This window comes from Mirounga leonina, unplaced genomic scaffold (genome assembly GCF_011800145.1).
Source record: "Mirounga leonina isolate KUSES-001 unplaced genomic scaffold, KU_Mleo_1.0 Mir_91, whole genome shotgun sequence".
NCBI lineage: Eukaryota > Metazoa > Chordata > Mammalia > Carnivora > Phocidae > Mirounga > Mirounga leonina.
This window is the reverse complement of record NW_023270839.1, coordinates 32,944,438-32,960,578: the sequence shown is the minus strand read 5'-3', so window position 1 is coordinate 32,960,578 and position 16,141 is coordinate 32,944,438.

The following is a 16,141-nucleotide window of genomic DNA, read 5'->3' as shown; positions in this document are numbered from 1 at the left end:
GAAAGAAAGAAAGAAAGAAAGAAAGAAAGAAAGAAAGAAAGAAAGAAAGAAAGAAAGAAAGAAAGAAAAAAAGAAAAAAGAAAAGAAGCCAGGCACAAAGGACCACATATCACATAATTCCTTTTATATGAAATGTCTGGAATGGGAAAATCAATAGATACAGAAAGTAGACCAGGGCGCCTGGGTGGCTCAGTTGGTTGGGCAACTGCCTTCGGCTCAGGTCATGATCCTGGAGTCCCTGGATCGAGTCCCGCATCGGGCTCCCTGCTCAACAGGGAGTCTGCTTCTCCCTCTGACCCTCCCCCCTCTCATGTGCTCTCTCTCTCTCTCATTCTCTCTCTCAAATAAATAAATAAAATCTTAAAAAAAAAAAAAAAAGGAAGTAGACCAGTGGATGCAAGGGGCTGGAAGGAGTGGGGAATTGAGAAGGACTGGTAATGGGTACAGGATTTTTCAAGGGTGATGAAATGTTCTAGAATTGGATAGACAGTGGCAATGGTTGCACAACCCTGTAAAGATACTAAAAACCACTGCACTGTATACTTCAAAAGAGTGAATTTTATAGTATGTGAATTAAATTCTCATGTTTAAAAAGTGAGTGACCTAATCCAAACCTGTCATTTGTTAGCTGAGAAAACTGAGGTCTAGAAGGCTGAAGAGACCTACTTAAGACATGCACACCTTCAAGGAGCAAAGCCCAAAGTCAAAAGCATGTTCCTCATCAGATCCCAGACTTCATGATAGAATTGCAAGCAGGTAAAGGTTTCCTGTGTCCCTCAGACTGCATGAAAGAACTGACAGCCTCTATTGCCTACCTAGAAGCCTGGCCCTACACAGAAAGAACAAAGGCTCCTCCCCACATCCCTCCATCCTGTAACTTTACCCAACATTGCTGTGATGAGAGCAGGAGCTAGACCGGGATGTGAACACACTAGCCCCGTAGGATTGTGTAGGCTTGTGCCCAGCCAGAGAAGCAAGTGTGAGCCCGTGTTCCACTCAGCAAACCTTGGCCTGGATGCGAAACTGGGTCTACACTGATGCTCACCAGCCCTGGTCCCAGGACCTGCTCAGTGTGCAGCTATGTGCAAACTGCTTCATCCCAAAGCTGCGTTCCTTCTCTACAAAATGCACTTAGTCATAATAATAACGTTCAGGTAACTAATAAGGTAAAAGATATAAAGTTCCAATGCAGGCATTATTATTTTTACTACCATTCGAAAATGTCTTAAAGGGTCTCAATGCCCAGGGTTGGGCTCTATTTTGCAGTGGTCACTTCTCGGGGAGAGATTCAGAATTCCATGCTAGACGTGACCTAGACCCACATCTAAAAGAGAGAGGGCTGCGGCAGGAAGAGCTCTCATAGAAGAATACAGTTTCCTTCAGGATATCAAAGAGTTCATTCTTTCAACACAGAATCTCTCTTCCACATCTTTCTGCCTTAATTTTTTAGAGCTGTGGCCAAAGGACCAAGGAGAAAGAAAAAGTCTGACAGGCCAAATTACACAAGTGAATCTGAGGTCTGGGAGCGGTGTGGTGTTGGGGTCAGGGCAGAGCCTTCAAGAAGGTGGTGATGCTTGATCTGGCTTTGGAAAGACACAGAAGAAAAGCCCACAGGTGGCAAACTCGGTGGGTGGGCCACAAGGAGATGCTGCCTGGTTGCGCAGAGAGAAAAAGGGCCGAGTTCTTGAGTTGGCCAATGATAGTGGGAAGAACCAACACAGAGATGAATTTGACGTTCCTTAGACCACCTCCAGTGCTCTCAACTGTCCTCCCAGATATAAGAGGGACTGACCAAAATGCCAAAATGCCAACTCTCCTCCCAGATATAAGAGGGACTGACCTGCAATCCTCAGCAACTTGCCCTGGGAGGAGGACAATAACCTCCATCCAAAGCCACATGGCTTTCATCCACAATTCTAGAAAATCAGTCGAATAGATGCATTTCTATTATAGTGAGGTATCTAGTAAGAACTCACTAATTTTAAGGAATTTTCCCTAAAGAAATGTGGGCCACAGTTTCACTTCAGTCAAAAGAGGCACGAAGAAATCCATGCTCGGGAATGACCCAGATGTTCAAGCTCCCAACGATCTGGCGTTCTCGTGAATGTGAACAGTGGGATGAGGAGAGGACTAGGGGCATTTCCAGGCATCATGCATGTGTTTTTTGAATAAACAAAGGGACGAAATCCAGCTCAGACTCAACTGGAGCCTTTGTATCATAGATTATTAAACCTCTCGGTAGGAACCATACATATCATGACATAGAATATGCTACCTGGGCCTTCGTTAGCTGCAAAAAGAAGACTTGTGAAACAAAACCCAGGCCTCCTATTTGGGGGGTTGGAGAATGTGGAGAAAATCTGCCCTAGCCACCCCAACTGTCAGGTAGTGAGCTTCAGTTTTGAGCAGTTTTTGTGGCAATTTACACTCACATTTATGAAAGTAAGCCCCCAAGTTCCCACGGGTGCACCCAGGGGTGCACAATCAGAGAATGGAATTATTTCTTTGGTTAGGAGAAAAGAACTGCAGAGGTTTGCCCAGGCTGAGAAGGGAGAGTATCCTCTTTCCATGTCAGCCAACGTCAAGTTCGCTGACAAGGAAAGTCCACAAACTATAGCTCAAGGCCCCTGAGCGTGGGGATTGTGTACATCTCATTGTGGATGGACCCCCAATGCCCAGCGTGTGCTTGGCCAATAAACGGAGCTCAAAAAATCATTGCTGAATTCATGAGTAAATGAAGGATCATGGTGCAGCATTAACTTCAGGTATGTACACATATCCCTGTGAAATAGAATCACTATGCTGGATCATGTAGAGATAAATAAAATCTATGTGGTGCCTTGAAAGGGTTGAGTACATAATTTACTTGGAGTGTGTAAATGATCGCAGCACGTATTCCTCTGCCTGGGGAGAATGCAAATCAATCTCCTTCATTTTCAAAACGTCAGTTCAACTGCTTGGACATAGAGCGGAAACATGTGGAGCCACAGAAATGTGGGACTCCAGGCATTTTGTCTGAGAAATCAACTGAGAACTGACAGAAATCTATAACTTGCCAAAGATTCATTTGAGACCCTGGCTCTCTCAGACCGAGATAATCCAAGGACATGGAAAGAGGGCTTCGTTAGGCTGCCCTATGGTAAGTTAGATCTGGGTGTCTAATAGACTATCCATTGGCCACATGTGGCCACACAAGTTGAACATGAACAACTTAAACCGTGGCTAGTCTAAATGGAGATGTAAATGTAAAATATGCATCAGATATCAAAGATTTCATATTGAAAAAAGAATTTAACATATCTTATTAATGTTTTATATTGATTACATGTTGATAAAATTTTGTGTAAATTTGTATATATACACAAATACATATAAATATATTAAAATGTATCTATAAATATATAAATTTACTTTTTTAATGTGACTACTAGAAAATTTAAAATTGTAGATGTGATTGATAATAGCCAAAAGATGGAAGCAACCCAAAAGTCCATCGATGGATGAATATGTAAACAAAATGTGGAATATACATATATGGAATACTATTCAGCCTTCAAAAGGACGGAAATTCTGACACATGCTGTAACGTGGATGATTCTTGAAGACATTAGGCCAGGTGAAATAGGGCAGTTATATAAGGACACATATTGTATGATTTCACTTATATGAAGTACCCAGAGTGGTCAAGTTCATAGAGACAGAGCAGAATGGTGGTTACCAGTTTCTGGGAGGAAGGAGGAAGTGGGGCATATTGTTTAATGGGTATAGTGTTTCCATCTGGAAAAATGAAAAAGTTCTGGAGAAGGATGGATGGTGGTGACGGTCCCACAACATCGTGAATGTACTTAATGCCACACAACTGTATACTTACAAAAGGTTAAAATGGGAAGGTCAATGTTGTGTGTCTTTAACCACAATTTTTAAAAAGGAAAATAAGAATACAATTAGCTGAAGGGACTTTTAGTGAGTTCCATAATTAAAGAAAAACATTTTTTTACATCTTTGGTTTCCAAGTCAATAAAAATGTTTCTTCACTGCTTCTCAAACTTCAGCTCAAGAATCTCTCTACAATTAAGGGAATCCATCACTGATTAGGTAGCAGAGTTTTCTAGGTCACTCAGAAGGCAATTCCCAGGTTCACCCTTCATGGGCCTGGTGAGCCAGGCGTCCCCGGAGGCGAGTGTAAATGAAATTATGTGAACGGAGACTTCTGGTTTGGCGCTGGGAAAGAAGGAAGGAGCGTTTTGTTGTTGACAGCAGAGTATACTAAGAGAAAGGAGAGAGATGAGAACAAGGAAGATTGTCACATGGGGCCCGTTCTTTGCCAGGCCTCTTGGGACTCCAGGGCGAGAGAGAAGTTAAGGCAGAAGGAAAAAGAAGCTTTTGTCAAGAGGACCTAGGTGACACTTGAGCAAAAGCAGGGCTGCTTTGGGGCCCAGGGGACAAAGGTGGTTCAGAGCAGGGGAAAGGTGCCTTCTCCGTCAGCGTGGGCAGGCAGAGGGGTCTCTGAGGGTGGCTCTGAGAGGCTGACCTTGCCGCCCGCAGGGGAGACCAAGGAAAGGACAGTGGAGGGGGGACCAGGGCAGGAGGCACATGGTAACTACAGACAGGCAGCTAGTTTGTGGCCCCACAGGGGCCTTCTCTTTGTAAAGTCACAGAAATATTTGGAGAGGCTTGGTGGGAGGCTGGAGGACTCTTGGGAGCATGTGTGGGAGCGAGAACAGGAACTCAAGAGTTACTGACATTAATATGACTTAATTTGTACTCAGACTGGTAAAGCCTGGGAGAGGGGTTATATTACAAGGGCACTCCAAGGGTGCCCCAGTTTTACTCTAGAGGGAAAAATACCCCGTAAATGCCAGAGAATGGTTTGGTGAAATAAATTTAAGTTCCCTGAACAAACAAAAATCCAAAGGCAGAATGATTTAATTCCATTTGAAAGGACTATAAGGAATAACAAGGAGGAAATCCATTATACAGAAGGGATTCTCCTCAGAAAAAGCTCCAAAGCCACAGGCTGGGAGCATTTTTCCCAGGAAGAGAACTTTGACAGAGGAGATCGTGAACTCCAACATTTTCTGATAGCATGCACATGACCCTGCGTTCCCGGCCACACAGGCAATAGGACCAAAGATACTCATCCCATCTAGCACTAGTGCAGCTGATCCAGGGCCAACCAAACCCATGAGCTGTGGCCAACTTGGAAACTTACCAGAAGTAACTGTATTGCAAATAATGCAAATAAAGAATAAGCCACTGGGGCGCCTGGGTGGCTCAGTCGGTTAAGCGACTGCCTTCGGCTCAGGTCATGATCCTGGAGTCCCGGGATCGAGTCCCGCATCGGGCTCCCTGCTCGGCGAGGAGCCTGCTTCTCCCTCTAACCCTCCCCCCTCTCATGTACTCTCTCTCTCTCTCTCATTCTCGCTCTCTCAAATAAATAAATAAATCTTTAAAAAAAAAAAAAAGAATAAGCCACTCAACAGGGGCATTAAAGCAAAAGTAGATATTGAGAGCTACAAGATTGTAAAGAAAGGGAACATCCTTTGTCCCTCTCCCCACATTTTCCTCTCTAGTCCAAGAGAAGGCTATACAAATCCAGACTCCAGAACACTGATTGGGCCATGTTTCCAGGGACCTCGTCCTGGTATATCAGGCAGGATTGTTCTTGACTCGATCCTTCTTGTCTCGCTCCCAGGTGAAGGTAACCAGAGGCATGGGGAGACATCTCACTTTTAATATTTTTCTCCTATTCTCCTTGGAGCATTTCTACCCTTTTGATTGCCAATCTATACTTCTAATAATGTATAGAAAATTGATGTACGCAAATTCTTCTGAATTATAAAAAGCAGTAAGTATAGGGTTTGATGGCTCCTACTGTTTTTAGTCATGATCATCCCCTTTATGATTATCATTATGGTCCTTAACAGAAGTACACTAAAAGTCTCCAAATGGAACCTGTCCTTCTTGAGATATTTCCACATGAAAGAGAAGAGCAAGATGATCAGTGGAAATTGAGACATTCTGTTCTTTGTAGAGAAGGACGAAAGCCAAGACTTCTGCATCTCATCAATGCCCACTGATGCTATTACGTGGATGCTGCAGAATCTTGAACGTCTTCTGAACCACTCAAGAATGCTTAGATTGTGTCCAGTTTATTTGTTTAATGTTAAGTGTGTTTCCTTGTATTTGAATTCTTTGTAAATTTATAACCTGCCTGTGGTGACAGAGTTATTTGATTATGGAATGGTCTCTCCATTAGCCAACCAAGCCAGATACACTTTGATTTTGACCCAGAGCACCTGAGCTTTCATATCCAGCTGGAAAATCCTTCCTGTGCCTGAGCTCCCCCACACCACGCGATCTAAGGGGGGGTCCTCCTGACAACCTTCCTCAACGTGTAAATTAAATCAGAGCAAAACCAGTTCCACACATCATTTTGACGTACATCAAAGTTCTTTGGGGAAATCAGGGCAAAAGCACAACACATGGGGTTCTCCAAGTGGAGCTCACAGCCCAGCCACAGCAGAGCCTCCCGGGGACCTGCTACCTGCTACAGCCCGGCCCATCCTTTACTCGGGAGGAGCACATGGGTCCAACCTCCCCTCATAGGAGTCTGTTAATTTACATTCTTTATTTCTTATATTTTCAATTGAAAATAATTTCAGAATTGCAAAAAGTTTGCAATAATAGTACAAAGAATTCCCATATACCCCTCATCGGATTCCCCAAATGTTAACATCATACCTAACCACACTACAATGATCAAAACAGAAAATTAACCTTGCTGCAGTACTTCCTATCTACACGATCGACCCTATCCATATCTCATCAATTGTCCCACTAATTGTCTTTTCCTGGGTCACATGTTGCATTTGGTTGTCATGTGTCCTTAGTCTGGGGGAGCCCGGGGTTAACCTCTTCAGTTTCTTGCTCTGTGGCCCCAAGTAAAGTGGACACTAGGCGGGCTTTGGGGGTTAGCGGTGGGAGGAGCCGGGGCAGGGCGAAAAGAGACCTTCTGACCAGTGGGTATTCAGGACACCTCCCCCCCCAGAAACCAAAGAGAAGGTTGACTTCACCTCCCCACCATACCACGTGGCCATGAAGCGCCATCAAGGGGCTCCCTTGAGCATACCAGATCTGGAGAAAGTCTTCTGGACTTTCACTCTCTCTTCTTTCAGAGTCCTCGAAGACTACCTTATCACTTATTCTTTTTTTTTTTTTTTTTTGACATATTAGTCGGATTTCCCACAGAGAAATTCCTTATCCTTTAACAATGCTGTTTAAGCAATAAAGACACCTTTGTCTCTCTGTTTTCCCCAACCACAACCAGAATGTAATTATATGTCAAAAAGTTATACTCACCATCCCAACTCTCCCTCTCTCTGTCTCACACACACACACACACACACACACACACACACACACACAATCTTCCGAATGCCTATTATCTTCTGTCATTAAAAGGCAACATGGCAGAGTGGTTAAATGCTACATTCTGGAACCAGACTATCTGAGTTCAAAACCCAGCTTTGCCCCTTACTAGCTTTGTGACCTTGTGCCTCAGGTCTCATCTATAAAATGAGGATAGTCATAGTACAGATCATGCATGCCTGTTAGAAGGAATAAATATCTGCAAAGCCCTTGCAGCAGTTTCTTGGATAGTTAACACTATATGGGTATTTGCTAAATACACATTTACAAATAAAGAGGCCAGTGAGACTGCTTTAACCAAATAGCACCCTTTGTATTAACATGCTATTGGACATAAATCTTTCTAAAGTGTAGATTGGTCACATCTCTGATATCGTTAAAGCTCTTTGGTTGTTGGCAGTGGTCCAAAACTGGCAGTTCCCACATGGAATCCAGTCGACAAATGTGTATTATGTACATAGGCACATGCATGTTTTTTTCACCTCTTATCAGGCCAACAATGAAAATGAGAGATTTCAGGGGCACCTGGGTGGCTCAGTTGGTTAAACGTCTGACTCTTGATCTCAGCTCAGGTCTTGATCACAGGGTCGTGAGTTCAACCCCCGAGTTGGACTCCATGCTGGGCATGGAGCCTACTTAAAAAAAAAAAAATTTAAATAAATAAATTAATTAATTAAATAAAATAAAATGAGAGATTTCACAGAAAGCAAATTTCTGATGTTTCTCCAAAATTCAGACTTCTCCACGTGGAGCTATTATCCCCCCAGAACAAGAGCCTCAAATGGAGCTAAACAGAGGTAAATCTCCTGAGGCAGGGACTGGATGGTGTGGTCAGCCACAGTCCCCACCCCTCCCTATAGTTTCACTGACACTGAAGGGTGAGTGAAATGCCATACACGATTCTGCATATACTGTTGTTTTTCTTATAGTAGAGAAATGGTTCTCTTCACCTCTATCAGGAATAGAACGAATAGTTTATGAGGGCCACACCTGAAGAAAAACATGAGAGTGCACAGTTCTTTGTAGGCATGACATTTTTTCCTACACATTTTATAAGCAAATTGTGTCAGATTTGAAAAAGCATAATCAAAGATGCCTTTTCTCATACAGGACCTCTTCATTCACTGTCACCTGGCCATAGTAGGTATTCCAGCGTGGGACCCTTGGTCCACAGAACAAAGCACCAGTATTCAGACCCCTCATGACTTCATCACTGTGGACCCCCTCAAATTTACTTCCCTATGTACACATACCCTATATTCAGCAATTCTGAACTTTGGTAATGTGACTCCATGTCTTTTTTTTCTTTGATGTCTTATAAATGGAACATCTAGCTACAAAATTTTAGCCTGCTGTTCAATCTTAAACCACTGGTATTCATCAACATCGTACATTCCAAAAATACTCATTAAAAGAAAAAAAGAAGATAACATTTGGTTTAATCATGTAACCAAAGTCATTTTGATGATAAATCAAAGCTATACAATCGAGAACAAAGAGTACCTACAAATCTTCAAGCATAATTCATCTTGACTACAAAACAGTAAAAACATTCATAAGGAGTGCAAATACAATCCCATATGCCACACAGTGATTTAATAAACTGACATATGTTATTATGAATTGGAAAATATATGTGACAGTATATATTTTGAATAATATTAGTAACATGCTGACATTTCCTCCTGGAGGATCAGACTATGTATATATTACCAGAGTCATCTTAGCCCAAACAAAATTGATCCTGGTTTAGGAAAGATCTTTACTTGGTTGAGAGTTTCAGAGAGAATGGAGAGGGTGCTGAAAAGAATTTTTTATTTAATGGATATCTGTGGGAACAAGATGGTTACTAGTGGTATTTTCCACATGTCAGGTCCGTCAGGCAGCGGAAGAAGCCCAGGAACAGGGAGGGGAGGGGATGGAGAGTCAGGGACAGCTCTTATCCTAGCCCCTGGCAGCTGGGTGGCTTAGCAAGGCGACAGAGTATGACAGAATCGAAGCTTCAGTAGGTCCCTGAAAGACATGAGACCTGAAAAAAAAATTCTCTCTTCATATTCACACACTTACTGATGCACATATATCGTTTTTAAGTTCTCTGGTTTTCACATGAGGAACCCGAGTCCCTGAGAATTTGACTTGCCTGAGAATGCACAGCTAGCAGGAGCTCAGCTATTGGAGCTCCAGGGGCTCTGATCACTAAGCCACGGTCACATCCCCTCCACCCCCCGCACTGCAATGAAAGGGGGACATTTCGAAGTTTCAATATTTTACTAATTTTTCCTCTCATCTTAAAAATTATTTCAGTGCCAGAAGTCTATGATTCCTTTGACCCTGGATGACAAATTATACAGAAGTAATGTATGTCTCACATTTGTAACTAATTACACCATTTATTGAGCACCTACTATGTACCAATCACGTAGGTATGGCATCTGGCTTCATTCTCATCATAATCTTATGAGGTAAGTACTATTATCCCCATTTTACAGGTTAAAACACACACACACACACACACACACAGGTTCAGAATGGTAAAATAACCTGTCCATGTGACATCATTCCTAAATGGTAAAGCCAGGATTTTTCAGGTTTCTCTGACTCCAAAACCAGTGCTCTTTGGACTACATTAAACTGCCTCTCCAAGTAAGATAGCATAATAATTGTGATTCTTCATTGACATTTACAGGCCAGGCCCTGGACCAGCCTTTACCACAACACTGTGAGCTACCCGTCACTGCCTGTTCACGTAGATGGAACAGACCTTCTCAGAGAGGCTGACTTGCCAAGGTGCCAGAGTCCATATTAGAACAAGGGTGTTTCGGGGTCCAAAGTCAGGCTTCAGGTGACCTAGAAGGGCTAGAGGCCTTTTTAAAAAAATTATTGGGGTTTTTTTTTAAAGATTTTATCTATTTATTTGACAGAGAGAGAGAGCACAAGTGGGGGGGCAGCAGAGGGAGAGGAGAAGCAGGCTCCCCGCCGAGCAGGGAGCCCCACACGGAACTCAATCCCAGGACCCTGGGATCATGACCTGAGCCAAAAGCAGACACTTAACTGACTGAGCCACCCAGGTGCCCCAGGCTCAAGGCCTTTGGTGGAACATTCTAAATGTAGCGAGCAGGTAGCCTAAATGAGTGGTTTTCAAATTTGACTGCATTTTGAATCAGCTGCTTAGCTTTTTAAAATTCCATTGCCCATATTGTTTAATGGATACAGAGTTTCTCTTTGCGATGATAAAAAAAAGAATCCTGGCAATTGATAATAATGATCATCACACAACATTGCAAACACATTTAGTGCACTGAAGTGTAGCCCAGTTAAAAATGTCTAAAATGATAAACTATGTTGTGTATATTTCACCCCAATAAAAAAAAAGAATCCATCCCGCAGACCTTAACTGCTAGGATCACAAGGGCCAGATATCAAGGCGTTTTTAAGCTACCCAGTTGCTTCCAATGTCCAGCTAACGTTCAGCACCGTGACTTAGAACTGTGCTCCTCAAACTTCAATATGCCTATGAATCACCCGGGGACTTTGTAAAATGCAGCCTTAGACTCAGTGGTCTGAGGCGGGGCTTGTCATTCTGCATCTCTAAGAAGATCCCAGGCGATGTCGCTTTACTGCTGCAGCAGCTGCTGGTCCATGGACCACACTTTGAGTAGCAGGGCCTCAACCTGCCTGCACGTTAGAACCCCCTGGAGACCATTTCATTCTCCCAGGAGTTATGTGGAACTCCACTTCCCTGGGATGCTAATAGTTTCATGCTAAAAGATTCTGTGGCTCACTAAATTCAGGAGAGATTGAGTTGGCAAAGCTAAGGAAGTGTCTTCTCGGATGCTTTGGTGCGCTCATGCGTGCTGTGAATCTTCAAGAGGGAGGTGGATCGTGTGCAGCGTTTCCCAGACACGTCAGCCCCAGGAACGTTTAGCAGAGCAGAGTCAAGGGCGGCAGCCGCTCCCGTAACACTGCCGGGGATGCTCTGGAATCGGCTTCTGGTGCAGGCAGACACACCTTGGGCCAGGCCCAGGGAGGGTGGGTCTGACAGCCAGCCACCAGGGAGTGCCATAAGGAAAAGGTAGAGAAACATTAGTACCCAGGGCCTGGGCAAGCCAGCAGGGTGTTGTTCTACTCATGGTCAAGTTAATCGACATGTCTGATCATGCCACTGCCCCGCTCAAACACCGTCAGGCACAAAGCTGCCCAAATGATAAAGACCATCCTCCTTCCCCTAGATCAGATTCCCACCCCCCAAACAACCTGGCCCCTACAACTCTTTCCAACCTTTGCCCACTGTTCTGTTCATATAACCCATGGTCCAGCTAAGAAACACTTTTGTCTCCCCATACATGCCTCAACCAATTCCCAGCCTCTCTGCCTTCCCCTGGAGTGCCTTCACTACCCTCCTCAGCACCCCCACCCCACACATACACCCCAGCTCATGCTGCAAATATCTGACCTTTACAACTGCCTCATCCCAATATTTACCTCCACATGAGATCCTCTGGGAGTCCTCCCGCCAGAAGGAACAGCTCCTCCCCCTGCTTGCCTCCTTGACATTAGTGTCCCTTTCTATCACATCTTGCAGTTTTCTGTATATTTATTTGTCCTGTCTCCTACTAGACCCTTCGTGGGAGAATGCTTTATCTCCTTCACAGCACGGAGCCTGGCCCATGGCAGGCTCTCAGATATATATTGAATTAACTAATGTATTAAGTAAGCAAGCTAAATAGCAAGAGCATGGGCTAGAATGATAGCAACCACCACCACCACAATCATGCCTCTATCTGTGGGGCCTTTACACCTTACATAGCTCTGTCACCAACATTAGCCAGTCAAGTCTCACGGATGTCTTTGGGGGCTGGCGGGATAAATCCCATTCACCCTCATTTGCAGGCTGGAGGTGAGGCTCTAGGAGGCTCACTGACTTGCCCAAAGCACCACAACTGGCCAGAAGTAGGGCTGGGATTGGAATCTGGTCTTCCAAATCTGACCCGATTAAACCATGTTGCACAAATAACAACACTTTGGTCCATTCTGACCTTTTCATGAAAAAATACACAGCAAGTGTGCTTTCTGCAGCTCCTGATCCAAACTAGCAGGAGGGCAGGAGGGAATGGGGTGGCCATCCCTGTGGGGTCTCTTGGCCCAAAGAGTCTCCCCATGAGCCCCCTAAGCCTTTCTTTCCTGCTGTTGGCAGTGCTAGTCCTGGGCCATGATTAGCCCTCTGCCTCCCTCTTCCCCCCGAAGCCTGCCACAGACAGGTTTTTGCCCTGTCTGTTCTCCACTCCACTTACAAAAAAAGAAGGGGTTCTGGTTTGGCTTAATTTTAGTCCTGGAAATGGAAAAACACAGTTTGCTTTTGGTTTCTAACCAAAGGGGCTGCAAGGGTTTAAACCAGCTGACACCTACAAGTCACTTAGCACTGCCCCAGGTGCCTGCCCTGCTCTGGCCGGGGTGCTGAGGACCACAGGCTCCACTTCCCCTTACAGGGCCCTGGTGAATTCCACTCACTCAGACCTGCGCATCACCACTTCCCTTCTCCTAGGAGGCCTACTTCCTTCTGAAGACGGTGCAGTGAGACAGTATTGCCAATCTGTGAACCCACTGAGCCTCTAACAAGCCCAAGGGGCTCCTCCCGGGTTTCGATGAACCTGGAGGTGCATCCCTCCCAGGGCCGGGACTAGGGTCAGGTGAGTGAGGCATCTTCCCAGGCAACATTTGAGGGGGGTCCTGAAAACCCAGTCATCAAGATATAGAATACTTGGGCGCCTGGGTGGCTCCAATAAGTGACTGCCTTTGGCTCAGGTCATGATCCTGGAGTCCCAGGATCGAGTCCCGCATCGGGCTCCCTGCTCGGCAGGGGGTCTGCTTCTCCCTCTGACCCTCCCCCCTCTTGTGCTCTCTGTGTGTCTCTCTCTCTCAAATAAATAAAAAATTAAAAAAAAAAGATTTTTAAAAAGATATATAATACTTAAATGCCACATCAAAAATCAAGATTAATGCAAGAAAATCCATGATGAAGAAAATATCAAACTTTTAAATAAATATAGGATCGCTCTTACTGATTTTGCTTTTATCTCAGGCTCCCATACGGCTCCACGTGGCACCATTACTAATCTTGTCTTTATTGAAAAGTTTGATATTTTGTTCAGCATGGATCTTTTACACTAATTTTGATTTTTAGAAATATTATCTATGTTGATTACTGTGGCTTTAGTGCCTCTTAAATTTTGTGCACAAGGCAAGTACCCCCACCTGCCTCACCCTGAACCCAGCCCCCGTCTTCCTGTTCAAGCGTCAAGTGGCTTGTTTTGTTAGAAACCATGGCATGGGATGCCTGGGTGGCTCAGTCGGTTAAGCGTCTGCCTTCGGCTCAGGTCATGATCCCAGGGTCCTGGGATCGAGTCCCACATCGGGCTCCCTGCTCCGCGGGGAGCCTGCTTCTCCCTCTGCCTCTGTCTCTTTCTCTCTCTCATGAATAAATAAATAAAATCTTTAAAAAAAAAAAAGAAAGAAACCATGGCACATCCCCAGGTCAAGGCTCTGACAGTGACAGCAAAGGGGCAAAGCCACGTTTTCCTATAGCTTACCCAAGAGTCCCTTCCAAAGTGTTAATGACCATGGTCATTTGGCCTCAAGGGCAATGGTTCTAAACCTTAGCTGTACATTAGAATCACCTGGGAAGTTTTTAAAAATTCCAGTGCTCACTTACACCAGAATCTCTGGGAATGGAAAACATTGGTAAGGTGACCAAACATCTGTTTGCCCAGAACGAAAGGGTTCTTTGGGATGTGGAATCTTCGGTGCTGGAACTGAGATGACTGGTCACCCTAGTCGATGTTTGCTTCTCAGACGATCCCAATGTGCAGCCATAATTGAGAATCACTGATGAATAAATACTTCTAGTGACAGGGAGCTCACTACCTAAAGACAGCAGCTACAAATTCTCAAACCTTGGGCACCATCTATTTCCCTCCCCCACAAAACGTAGGCTGTGATAGAAATAACAGGAAACCACAGACTGAAGGCTCAGAAAGCAATGAGGAGCAGAAGCAAGTAAATCTAAAATCCAAGAGCCAGCCGGCCAGGAAGTCAAGTTTGGAGGCAAAATTACATATTACTGGGGACAATAAGGTATGTAAGTGATAGAGACATTCCCACTTAGCAGTTCTGGCCCAGCTCATATCAAACCTGGGGTGGGGCAGGCAAGAATGTAGGAGAGAGTGGGAAGGAGAGTCAGCTGGTAGATTAAATGTCATAAGCAAAACCCCAGGTCGGTATCCACATCCAAATATTACTTGGCCACAAACTCCAATCAGCCCTTTTTTTTTTCTGACAAGAAAACTCTTACTCTTTGACCTCATTGCTGTTGTGGTCACAATCAGAGGGTTAATTGAGTACAATAAAAGATACATTCGAGGAGACAGCAGTAAATTAAATTAGGGGAAAACATTCCCACGGTTTTGATTTACTTCACAGGAAGAAACAAAATATTGGACATCTTCTATTATTTCACTCTTGCCTGGAGGGTAAAATGCAAGATAAACTTGCAGAAAATTCTAAAAAGGTTGCTATAATCCCTAACCATCTCTGGGATGATGTTTTCATTACTGAGAAGAAAAGGTTGTCTTTAAAATGCAAATGCATGCTTGGTAATCCTCTCAAGAATCTCACCATTTTGGTTCTGGGATTTCTAAAGAGAACTGCAAAGGAGGCATTGACTTTTTTTTTTTTTTTTTTTAATTTTTTTAATTGGGAAAGTTGTTTTTACGCCAGCCTGCTTCTCCTGTGGCATGGAGCTGTTCGCTGCTGCTGACATCTACCGAGGGACTGTGAAATAGCATTTCTACAAGTGAAGGAAATTCAAGCTCCTCTTGAGAAAGCAAGGTCCCTACCAGATAAGGCCGTCTGCAGCGCATCACGGACCTCTGAGCAAGCACTCGTCCATTTCCACGGAAGGTCAGGATCCTGGAACACTTACTCAGGCGGCTGGCAAGGAGGGAATGGGGCTGCAGCTGCTGTGGGGGTGGAGATTCGCATCTCAGGGCTCTCTGCAGAGGAAGAGGATCTGACATTTCTACGTGCTGAAAGCGTGCAGGTGCTGGAGACCAGTTTTCACACTTAGTCTTCAAAACAGGCCTTCCAAATCAGTGTCATTAACCCCACGGTCCAGATGTGAAAAGTGAAATTCAACAACATAGCGTGGCTTGCGTCCAGCCACAAAGTCAGTAAGTGGCAGCACGGGAATGGACCTGGGGCAGCCTGACTCCATCTGGGTGTCCCTGTCCGTACCTCCTGTCCCCCAAGAGAGCAACACCATAGAGCCAAACCGGACCCCTAATATCCCAGCCCTAGGAAATAACTTCATTCCTCTTCATCCCTGGAGAGCCCTATGGATCTGTGCAGGACAGAGGAATTTAAACTCCGGTGAAATCATGACAGAATTTCCCCCCAAATTATTATTTTGTTAATGACAAAGATAAGCCACTAGAAAAAAATGACTTCTGCACCATTAACTCTGAGATCTGAGTCAGATGGCAATTATATTTGGAATATCATGGGGTTATAGAGGTCAGGTTCCCCTTCACTTTCATTTCCTTCTTACATGTGACATTTTTAGAGAGTTGCTTTTATTTGTTTTATCATTAACCGTGTGCCTTAATCATGGCCTTTGATGCAGAGCCTGCTTCTGGGCACACTCACTTGTAAATAA